The sequence below is a fragment of the Salminus brasiliensis genome, chromosome 22 (genome assembly GCF_030463535.1).
Source record: "Salminus brasiliensis chromosome 22, fSalBra1.hap2, whole genome shotgun sequence".
In the NCBI taxonomy this organism is placed as follows: Eukaryota; Metazoa; Chordata; class Actinopteri; order Characiformes; family Bryconidae; genus Salminus; species Salminus brasiliensis.
This window is the reverse complement of record NC_132899.1, coordinates 30591678-30604189: the sequence shown is the minus strand read 5'-3', so window position 1 is coordinate 30604189 and position 12512 is coordinate 30591678. Positions and strand designations below refer to the sequence as shown.

The following is a 12512-nucleotide window of genomic DNA, read 5'->3' as shown; positions in this document are numbered from 1 at the left end:
CACTTTATTAGAAACACCTGTCATGTGCTTTCACTCTCTGGCCACTTTATTAGAAACACCGACCCCGTGCTTCATCGCTGGCCACTTTATTAGAAACACCGGTCATGTGCTTCATCACTGGCCACTTTATTAGAAACACCGACCCCGTGCTTCATCTCTGGCCACTTTATTAGAAACACCGACCCCGTGCTTCATTACTGGCCACTTTATTAGAAACACCTACTCCATGCTTCATTACTGGCCACTTTATTAGAAACACCTACTCCATGCTTCATCTCTGGCCACTTTATTAGAAACACCCTCCTCACTGATCACAGTGTGTGTGTCTATAAGAACGGAGCTCCTGGTCAGACCGTCTCACTGGGGGAAAGCTGACTCAGACAGGACGATCCAAATGTCACCTCTGACTCGTGGAGCTCCACACACTGAGACACACTCTGAGGGGGTCCTCCTCTCTGCAGCCGGTGGGCTTCAGGCTTCAGTCAACATAAAGGCGAGAGGCCTGTCAGAACCTGACAGCTCATAAAGTCGATGTCGGGACACATTAGGCCTGCGAGTCGGCCCTGTGTGTGTGTGTGTGTGTGTGTGTATGAAATGTATTAGCTGGAAGAAATGCTTCAGGACACACACACACACACACACACACACACACACACACACACACACACACACACACACACACACACGGCTCAGGCCGGCTCAATTTGCATATGCCTCCTGACACCCAGCAACCGACTCATTCCTCCAGCTGCTCTCACTTCCTCTGCTGCCAGGCTGTGGTGCTTGGGCCCCGGACATCGCCATTCAATTTTCCCACCTGCTCTCTCCTCTCACTCTCTCTCTCCTCTCACTCTCTCTCACTCTCTCTCTCCTCTTACTCACTCTCTCCTCTCACTCTCTCTCTCCTCTCACTCTCTCTCACTCTCTCTCTCCTCTTACTCACTCTCACTTTCACTCCTCTTACTCACTCTCCTCTCACTCTCTCCTCTCACTCTCTCTCACTCTCTCTCTCCTCTCACTCTCTCTCTCCTCTTACTCACTCTCACTTTCACTCCTCTTACTTACTCTCCTCTTACTCACTCTCTCTCCTCTCACTCTCTCTCACTCTCTCTCTCCTCTCACTCTCTCTCACTCTCTCTCTCTCTCTCTCACTCTCTCTCTCCTCTTACTCACTCTCACTTTCACTCCTCTTACTCACTCTCCTCTTACTCACTCTCACTCTCTCTCTCTCTCACTCTCTCTCTCCTCTTACTCACTCTCTCACTCTCTCCTCTTACTCACTCTCTCTCCTCTTATTCACTCTCACTCACTCTCTCTCTCCCTCCCTCCTCTTACTCACTCTCTCTCTCTCTCCTCTTACTCACTCTCTCTCCTCTTACTCACTCTCTCTCTCTCCTCTTACTCACTCTCGCGCTCTCTCAACCTCTCCCTCTCTCTCTCCCTCCTCTCTATTCCCCTCCCACTCTATGGACTCTACCCTCTATATATTTGGGTCCTCTGTCCTATTTTTTTCCCCCTGAAAGATTTTCCCGGAGCACCCTTACTCACACACACACACACACACACACACACACACACTCACACACACTCCCAACATGCCAGAGTCCGCAGACGTTCCTGTCCAGTGCCAGGTTCTTAAAGAGGAAGTGGACAAATGGTGAGGTGGAGGTCCATAGCGACAACGTCCATTAAGTTTAATTACTTTCTACTTTTAAATACTAATTACTTTTAACTACTAACTGCTTTCTAATGTGTTCAGTGCAATTCCATATTTGCCTGCATTTAAACATGTTACTGAGTTACTGCATTAAATTCAGCTGCTTTCTACTTTTACAGTCTTATGACTGAAATGCTCCACTGTTCTGTTTCATAATGGTTCAATGCAGTTCAAATATTTACTGCTTTACATTTCTTAATACATTTAATTACTGCTTTACAATTCATATTTAATGCAATTACCTACTGATTTCCATTTATAGTGTACACAATTACTTACTGCTTCCTATAAATTGAATAAATAAACAAGTAAATATGTTGAATTTCTACAAATTCAATTACTTACTGCTAAAATGTCTTATTAAATGCTATTAATTACTGCTAAAACTCTTACTGATTTATATTAAACGCAAATAATTACTCATTTAAAATTCATAAAATGTCTTTTAAATACAATTAATGACTTATTTTAAATTCTTTTTAAATGCAATTACTTACTGCTTTACTATTCTTATTGAAAGCAATTACTTTTTACATTCTAATTAACTGTAATTACTTATGATTTTTACATTATTATTATTAATAATAATAATAATACATGCAGTCACTTGAAACTTTTATTAAAATGTTATAACTACTTTTTAATTATTATTTGAATGTAATTAATGAATGAATTTAGGAAACATTCTATTATATTTCTTTTAATGTTAACAAGCTTGGTTAATAAACATACTCTACTTTAATCACTTATTTATATGATTATTATATATTAATTTCTCATTACATTATTAGTTATTAAATATTATATATATTATTATTTTTAAATACAGTTTCAGTTCAAATACTTGAAAATAGAAAGTGCAATTCCTAGAAAGCCAGGGCTGCTTTTAAATGCAATTACTGTCTACTTTTAAATAATCACGGCTTCTTCACACATTCTACATATCTTATGTATTTACCATTTCTTATACGAAAGCATTATTTTACTTTTAGCTTTAGCTTTAGCTTTAGCCTGCTTCTCGTTCTGATTACTATAACAGTGTAATATGCATGACTGCATATTTATACACACTGCTATATCGCTTGTCTTTGCAATCTTGCACCAAGCCTAAAGGACTAGTGGGCATATGGGATTTAATCTCGGTAAGAATGAACATTAACTGGGTTTGTGTGTTAGGATAACCTCAGGAAGGGCGTAGTAGTAGAGTAGAAGTGATGACGCGGGTGGAAAATGACCCACGGGTTGATATGTGGAAACATGTTCTGCTGCTGTGTTTAAAGACTGTCGTCATGTTTCATGTGTACATCTGCACGCCTCTGACTGCAAGAGCATTTAGCCTCACTACTTACCCCATTGGCAGGGTTAACTGTCTGAGGGGGAGCTGTAACAGTCACTAAACATCAAACATCACAGCAAAATATCTGTGTCCAAATACTTATGACCAGGTTGTGTCAAACACTGTCCATTTATTGTACACCACAAAGTACAGCAGTAAATATCAGCCACCATCAAATACAGTACCTTTTAACATCAGCTTCTGTGAAACTACCTCCACCATGTTTGAAAGCTGTACTTAAGCCTGTCTAGCTTTCATTGTGAGCTGCTATGAAACTACCTCCACCATGTTTGGAGGCTGTACTTTAGCCTGGCTAGCTCTCACTGTGAGCTGCTGTGAAACTACCTCCACCATGTTTGGAGGCTGTATTTTAGCCTGGCTAGCTCTCACTGTGAGCTGCTGTGAAACTACCTCCACCATGTTTGGAAGCTGTACTTTAGCCTGGCTAGCTCTCACTGTGAGCTGCTATGAAACTGCCTCCACCATGTTTGGAAGCTGTACTTTAGCCTGGCTAGCTCTCACTGTGAGCTGCTGTGAAACTACCTCCACCATGTTTGGAAGCTGTACTTTAGCCTGGCTAGCTCTCACTTTGAGTTGCTGATGAAACTACCTCCACCATGTTTGGAGGCCGTACTTCAGCTTACTGTATTAAAACTCCCTTAGACTGCTTTAAGAACCAGAACTACCCATGTTTAATAATAGGCAGCCGCTTTAGCGACAGCAGGCTGAAAATGCTGAACTAGTCCTTTAATCAGTAGCCAGCTTTTCTAAAACGCTCACTTCAAGAGCACCTTAAAAGAAGCAGGCCGTGATTGCTGTGATGTTTGTTTGCCTCAGGGCTCTTTTCTATCTCTTTACACCAGCTCTAATGATTAGCAGTGTAAATGTCAGCAGGGAGGAACCAGCAGCGGAAAGAGCATGCGGTCTCCGTGCAGCGCTGTGTTTAGCAGGAGCGCTAGGTAATGTATATCTGCATCTTAAATATAGTCACCCCAAAATAACCCTCGCATGCAGGACGTGGCAGAAGGGGAACACGAGGCAGATGGAAGCAGTGATGGAAGCAGTGTCCTGGCTTTCATCACACAGGTCACGTTGCGGGACTCCAGTTTAAGCCAATTAGCAGCTACAAAGCTAACGTAGCTTCATTATCAGGGTCATTATTGTTGTGTCGTTGTCCCCACTGTTAGCGTGTCAGAGCCCATGTCATGGCAAGTCTGGCCGTCACTAAGGTTCTGTGTTCTCTGGCCTGTAGTGTCCAGGGGAAGGGGGCAGAAGGCTGTAAGGGACTGATGGAAGCTTTTGAGGCCTGTGTGAAGAGCGCTGCTGCGTCCTCATGAGAGACGGACTCAAGTGTAAGTGCAGACGGCATCAAATCACATTTCCTCATTTTCCTTTCCAGCAGAGTTCATTATCTTACACTCTCCCAGTACAACCGAAACCTTTCCCAGTGCAACCAAAACCTCTCCCAGTACAACCGAAACCTTTCCCAGTGCAACCAAAACCTCTCCCAGTACAACCGAAACCTTTCCCAGTGCAACCAAAACCTTTCCCAGTGCAACAAAAGTCCCACCCGGTACAACCAAAACCTCTCCCAGTACAACCAAAACCTCTCCCAGTACAACCAAAACCTCTTCCAGTACAACCAAAACCTCTCCCAGCACAACCAAAACCTTTCCCAGTGCAACAAAAGTCCCACCCGGTACAACCAAAACCTCTCCCAGCACAACCAAAACCTCTCCCAGTACAACCAAAACATCTCCCAGTACAACCAAAACCTCTTCCAGTACAACCAAAACCTCTCCCAGTACAACCAAAACCTCTTACAGCACAACAAAAACCCTTCCAGTACAACCACATACCCACCCAGTACAACCAAAACCCCTCCCAGTACAACCAAAACCTCTGCCAGTACAACCAAAACCCTATCTAGTACAACCAAAACGCAACCCGGTACAACCAAAACCCTACCAAGTACAACCAAAACCTCTTACAGCACAACCAAAACCCCTCCAAATACAACCAAAACTCCAACCAGGACAACCAAAACCCTACCTAGTACAACCAAAGCCCTTCCCAGTGCAACAAAAGCCCCAGCTAAGACAACCAACACCCCAACCAGTACAACCTAAACTTCAACCAGTACAACCAAAAACCTTCCAGCACAACCAAAACCCTTCCAGCACAACCAAAACTCCAACCAGCACAATCAAAACCCCAACCAGTACAATCAAAACCCCAACCAGTACAATCAAAACCCCAACCAGTACAACCAAAACCCTTCCAGTACAACCAAAACCCTTCCAGCACAACCAAACCCCAACCAGTACAACCAACACCCCAACCAGCACAACCAAAACCCTTTCCAGTACAACCAACACCCCAACCAGTACAACCAACACCCCAACCAGTACAATCAAAACCCCACCCAGTACAACCGAAACCCCTCCCAGTACGATCAAAACCCCACTCAGTACAACCAAAACCTCTCCCAGTACAACCAAAACCTCTTACAGCACAACAAAAACCCTATCTAGTACAACCAAAACCCCTCCCAGTACAACCGAAACCCCTCCCAGTACAACCGAAACCCCTCCCAGTACGATCAAAACCCCACTCAGTACAACCAAAACCCAACCCGGTACAACCAACACCATAACCAGCACAACCAACACCCTACCTAGTACAACCAAAACCCCAACCAGTACAACCAAATACCCACCAAATACAACCAAAACCTCTCCCAGTACAACCAAATCCCCAACCAGCACAACCAAAACCCCAACCAGCACAACCAAAACCCCAACCAGCACAACCAAAACCCTTCCCAGTACAATCAAAACCCCACCCAGTACAACCGAAACCCCTCCCAGTACAACCAAAACCCCAACCAGCACAACCAATACCCCTCCCAGTACAATCAAAACCCCACCCAGTACAACCAAAACCCTTCCCAGTACAACCAAAACCCCAACCAGCACAACCAAAACCCCTCCCAGTACAACCAAAACCCCAAACAGCACGACCGAAAACCTTCCCAGTACAATCAAAACCCCACCCAGTACAACCAATACCCCTCTCAGTACAATCAAAACCCCACCCAGTACAACCAATACCCCTCCCAGTACAATCAAAACCCCAACCAGCACAACCAAAACCCCTCCCAGTACAACCAAAACCCCACCCAGTACAACCAAAACCCCACCCAGTACAACCAAAACCCCAACCAGCACAACCAAAACCCCAACCAGCACAACCAAAACCCCAACCAGCACAACCAATACCCCTCCCAGTACAATCAAAACCCCACCCAGTACAACCAAAACCCCAACCAGCACAACCAAAACCCCTCCCAGTACAACCAAAACCCTTCCCAGTACAACCAAAACCCCAACCAGCACAACCAAAACCCCTCCCAGTACAACCAAAACCCCACCCAGTACAACCAAAACCCCAACCAGCACAACCAAAACCCCTCCCAGTACAACCAAAACCCCACCCAGTACAACCAAAACCCCAACCAGCACAACCAAAACCCCTCCCAGCACAACCAAAACCCCACCCAGTACAACCAAAACCCCAACCAGCACAACCAAAACCTCTCCCAGTACAACCAAAACCCCACCCAGTACAACCAAAACCCCAACCAGCACAACCAAAACCCTTCCCAGTACAACCAAATCCCCAACCAGCACAACCAAAACCCCAACCAGTACAATCAAATCCCCAACCAGCACAACCAAAACCCCTCCCAGTACAACCAAAACCCCTCCCAGCACAACCAAAACCCCAACCAGCACAACCAAATCCCCTCCCAGTACAACCAAAACCCCACCCAGTACAACCAAATCCCCAACCAGCACAACCAAAACCCCTCCCAGTACAACCAAAACCCCACCCAGTACAACCAAAACCCCAACCAGCACAACCAAAACCTCTCCCAGTACAACCAAAACCCCACCCAGTACAACCAAAACCCCAACCAGCACAACCAAAACCCTTCCCAGTACAACCAAATCCCCAACCAGCACAACCAAAACCCCTCCCAGTACAACCAAAACCCCTCCCAGTACAACCAAAACCCCTCCCAGCACAACCAAAACCCCAACCAGCACAACCAAATCCCCTCCCAGTACAACCAAAACCTCTCCCAGTACAACCAAAACCCCTCCCAGCACAACCGAAACCCCTCCCAGTACATGGACGCATTTGACTACCCAGTGTAAAAACATTTGCATAAAATCTTATCAGGCTACAATCCAGGTACTAGTCACATGACGTGACCAGGTGTGCACGGGGTCTTAGATTGAGAAAAGTTAAACATGGTGAGGGTAGACCACAGAACAGAGGTGCTTTTAAATTGCTGAAAATAATAATAATAATAATAATAATAATAATAACACTGTGTAATATAATATATTCATATATATTCTGTTATTTTTCAGTGTTTATTCTTCTAGTTTTTTATTATTCTGCTGCTTTAACAGGCTGGAGTCTCGAGTCGACCGGCAGCTCATTCATTCAGCCGCGGCTCCTGTGGTCAGCGGACTGCAGGGACTGGATCTTGCGGCAGATTAATTAGTTCAAGTCGGCCCTGATTTCACGCCAACGTCTCCACTGTTACGTCAGCAGGTCCTCCTTCTCTCCGGTCCCCCAGCGTCCCCCAGTGTCCCCGCATTCCCCACCGCCGTGCCGACCGGAGACGGGATAACGTCCACGTCTTTAGCAAACACGGCTACAAAGCCTCCGGAGAAACTCTGCAGCTGTGTTTGATTTTTCAATAAAAATGTGATGATATTTAATATCTGTGGATACTTTGTATCATGGTTTCATCAATCTACAGTCAGTGAGCGCCCTGAGACCAACACTGCAGTTCAGCTGGAGGGGAGCTAACCGGTAAAGTTACCTTCATTCAGTAATTAGCACCGAGCTAACGGCTTCTATAGTTCCGCACTCGAGCTACGAGGCTAATGTTTGCTTTATACGCAAGTTAGCATCCAAACGCTTCGCTAGTTTGGCACTATTAGCTATGAGGCTAATTTAGCGACATTAGCCTAGCGTCTCCCGTTGTAGTAGCGGAACTAGACATTACTAGCCCAGTGTTTGTTAGCGACATTAGCCTAGCCTCTCCCGTTGTAGTAGCGGAACTAAACATTACTAGCCCAGTGTTTGTTAGCGACATTAGCCTAGCCTCTCCCGTTGTAGTAGCGGAACTAAACATTACTAGCCCAGTGTTTGTTAGCGACATTAGCCTAGCGTCTCCCGTTGTAGTAGCGGAACTAGACATTACTAGCCCAGTGTTTGTTAGCGACATTAGCCTAGCGTCTCCCGTTGTAGTAGCGGAACTAGACATTACTAGCCCAGTGTTTGTTAGCGACATTAGCCTAGCGTCTCCCGTTGTAGTTGCAGAACTAGACATTACTAGCCCAGTGTTTGTTAGCGACATTAGCCTAGCGTCTCCCGTTGTAGTAGCGGAACTAAACATTACTAGCCCAGTGTTTGTTAGCGACATTAGCCTAGCCTCTCCCGTTGTAGTAGCGGAACTAAACACTACTAGCTCAGTGTTTGTTAGCGACATTAGCCTAGCCTCTCCCGTTGTAGTAGCGGAATTAAACATTACTAGCCCAGTGTTTGTTAGCGACATTAGCCTAGCCTCTCCCGTTGTAGTAGCGGAATTAAACATTACTAGCCCAGTGTTTGTTAGCGACATTAGCCTAGCCTCTCCCGTTGTAGTAGCGGAACTAAACATTACTAGCCCAGTGTTTGTTAGCGACATTAGCCTAGCGTCTCCCGTTGTAGTTGCAGAACTAGACATTACTAGCCCAGTGTTTGTTAGCGACATTAGCCTAGCGTCTCCCGTTGTAGTAGCGGAACTAAACATTACTAGCCCAGTGTTTGTTAGCGACATTAGCCTAGCGTCTCCCGTTGTAGTAGCGGAACTAGACATTACTAGCCCAGTGTTTGTTAGCGACATTAGCCTAGCGTCTCCCGTTGTAGTAGCGCAACTAAACATTACTAGCTCAGTGTTTGTTAGCGACATTAGCCTAGCGTCTCCCGTTGTAGTAGCGGAACTAGACATTACTAGCCCAGTGTTTGTTAGCGACATTAGCCTAGCGTCTCCCGTTGTAGTAGCGGAACTAAACATTACTAGCTCAGTGTTTGTTAGCGACATTAGCCTAGCGTCTCCCGTTGTAGTAGCAGAACTAAACATTACTAGCCCAGTGTTTGTTAGCGACATTAGCCTAGCCTCTCCCGTTGTAGTAGCGGAACTAAACATTACTAGCTCAGTGTTTGTTAGCGACATTAGCCTAGCCTCTCCCGTTGTAGTAGCACAACTAAACATTACTAGCCCAGTGTTTGTTAGCGACATTAGCCTAGCCTCTCCCGTTGTAGTAGCGGAACTAAACATTACTAGCTCAGTGTTTGTTAGCGACATTAGCCTAGCGTCTCCCGTTGTAGTAGCACAACTAAACATTACTAGCCCAGTGTTTGTTAGCGACATTAGCCTAGCCTCTCCCGTTGTAGTAGCGGAACTAGACATTACTAGCCCAGTGTTTGTTAGCGACATTAGCCTAGCGTCTCCCGTTGTAGTAGCGGAACTAGACATTACTAGCCCAGTGTTTGTTAGCGACATTAGCCTAGCCTCTCCCGTTGTAGTAGCGGAACTAGACATTACTAGCTCAGTGTTTGTTAGCGACATTAGCCTAGCGTCTCCCGTTGTAGTAGCGGAACTAGACATTACTAGCCCAGTGTTTGTTAGCGACTTTAGCCTAGCGTCTCCCGTTGTAGTAGCGGAACTAGACATTACTAGCCCAGTGTTTGTTAGCGACATTAGCCTAGCGTCTCCCGTTGTAGTAGCGGAACTAGACATTACTAGCTCAGTGTTTGTTAGCGACATTAGCCTAGCCTCTCCCGTTGTAGTAGCGGAACTAAACATTACTAGCCCAGTGTTTGTTAGCGACTTTAGCCTAGCGTCTCCCGTTGTAGTAGCGGAACTAGACATTACTAGCCCAGTGTTTGTTAGCGACTTTAGCCTAGCGTCTCCCGTTGTAGTAGCGGAACTAGACATTACTAGCCCAGTGTTTGTTAGCGACATTAGCCTAGCCTCTCCCGTTGTAGTAGCGGAACTAGACATTACTAGCTCAGTGTTTGTTAGCGACATTAGCCTAGCGTCTCCCGTTGTAGTAGCGGAACTAGACATTACTAGCCCAGTGTTTGTTAGCGACTTTAGCCTAGCGTCTCCCGTTGTAGTAGCGGAACTAAACATTACTAGCCCAGTGTTTGTTAGCGACTTTAGCCTAGCGTCTCCCGTTGTAGTAGCGGAACTAAACATTACTAGCTCAGTGTTTGTTAGCGACATTAGCCTAGCGTCTCCCGTTGTAGTAGCGGAACTAGACATTACTAGCCCAGTGTTTGTTAGCGACATTAGCCTAGCGTCTCCCGTTGTAGTAGCGGAACTAGACATTACTAGCCCAGTGTTTGTTAGCGACATTAGCCTAGCGTCTCCCGTTGTAGTAGCGGAACTAGACATTACTAGCCCAGTGTTTGTTAGCGACATTAGCCTAGCCTCTCCCGTTGTAGTAGCGGAACTAGACATTACTAGCTCAGTGTTTGTTAGCGACATTAGCCTAGCGTCTCCCGTTGTAGTAGCGGAACTAGACATTACTAGCCCAGTGTTTGTTAGCGACTTTAGCCTAGCGTCTCCCGTTGTAGTAGCGGAACTAGACATTACTAGCCCAGTGTTTGTTAGCGACATTAGCCTAGCGTCTCCCGTTGTAGTAGCGGAACTAGACATTACTAGCTCAGTGTTTGTTAGCGACATTAGCCTAGCCTCTCCCGTTGTAGTAGCGGAACTAAACATTACTAGCCCAGTGTTTGTTAGCGACTTTAGCCTAGCGTCTCCCGTTGTAGTAGCGGAACTAGACATTACTAGCCCAGTGTTTGTTAGCGACATTAGCCTAGCCTCTCCCGTTGTAGTAGCGGAACTAGACATTACTAGCCCAGTGTTTGTTAGCGACATTAGCCTAGCCTCTCCCGTTGTAGTAGCGGAACTAGACATTACTAGCCCAGTGTTTGTTAGCGACATTAGCCTAGCCTCTCCCGTTGTAGTAGCGGAACTAGACATTACTAGCCCAGTGTTTGTTAGCGACATTAGCCTAGCCTCTCCCGTTGTAGTAGCGGAACTAGACATTACTAGCCCAGTGTTTGTTAGCAACATTAGCCTAGCGTCTCCCGTTGTAGTAGCGGAACTAAACACTACTAGCCCAGTGTTTGTTAGCGACATTAGCCTAGCGTCTCCCGTTGTAGTAGCGGAACTAGACATTACTAGCTCAGTGTTTGTTAGCGACATTAGCCTAGCGTCTCCCGTTGTAGTAGCGGAACTAGACATTACTAGCTCAGTGTTTGTTAGCGACATTAGCCTAGCGTCTCCCGTTGTAGTAGCGGAACTAGACATTACTAGCCCAGTGTTTGTTAGCGACATTAGCCTAGCGTCTCCCGTTGTAGTAGCGGAACTAAACATTACTAGCCCAGTGTTTGTTAGCGACATTAGCCTAGCGTCTCCCGTTGTAGTAGCGGAACTAGACATTACTAGCCCAGTGTTTGTTAGCGACATTAGCCTAGCGTCTCCCGTTGTAGTAGCGGAACTAAACATTACTAGCCCAGTGTTTGTTAGCGACATTAGCCTAGCGTCTCCCGTTGTAGTAGCGGAACTAAACACTACTAGCCCAGTGTTTGTTAGCGACATTAGCCTAGCGTCTCCCGTTGTAGTAGCGGAACTAGACATTACTAGCTCAGTGTTTGTTAGCGACATTAGCCTAGCCTCTCCCGTTGTAGTAGCGGAACTAGACATTACTAGCTCAGTGTTTGTTAGCGACATTAGCCTAGCGTCTCCCGTTGTAGTAGCGGAACTAAACATTACTAGCTCAGTGTTTGTTAGCGACATTAGCCTAGCGTCTCCCGTTGTAGTAGCGGAACTAGACATTACTAGCTCAGTGTTTGTTAGCGACAGTAGCCTAGCGTCTCCCGTTGTAGTAGCGGAACTAGACATTACTAGCTCAGTGTTTGTTAGCGACATTAGCCTAGCCTCTCCCGTTGTAGTAGCGGAACTAGACATTATTAGCCCAGTGTTTGTTAGCGACATTAGCCTAGCGTCTCCCGTTGTAGTAGCGGAACTAAACATTACTAGCCCAGTGTTTGTTAGCGACATTAGCCTAGCGTCTCCCGTTGTAGTAGCGGAACTAGACATTACTAGCCCAGTGTTTGTTAGCGACATTAGCCTAGCGTCTCCCGTTGTAGTAGCGGAACTAGACATTATTAGCCCAGTGTTTGTTAGCGACATTAGCCTAGCGTCTCCCGTTGTAGTAGCGGAACTAGACATTATTAGCTCAGTGTTTGTTAGCGACATTAGCCTAGCCTCTCCCGTTGTAGTAGCGGAACTAGACATTATTAGCCCAGTGTTTG

The 12512-nt window shown here is 45.9% G+C and overlaps 1 long non-coding RNA gene across 1 annotated transcript; it reads left to right on the top strand.

The window, feature by feature from the left end:
- The first annotated feature begins 2496 nt into the window (after positions 1-2496).
- On the top strand, positions 2497-7852 carry LOC140544170 (uncharacterized). Its single transcript, XR_011978224.1, has 2 exons — positions 2497-4405; positions 7538-7852. It is a non-coding gene; the product is annotated as an uncharacterized lncRNA (long non-coding RNA).
- Positions 7853-12512: the final 4660 nt, after the last annotated feature.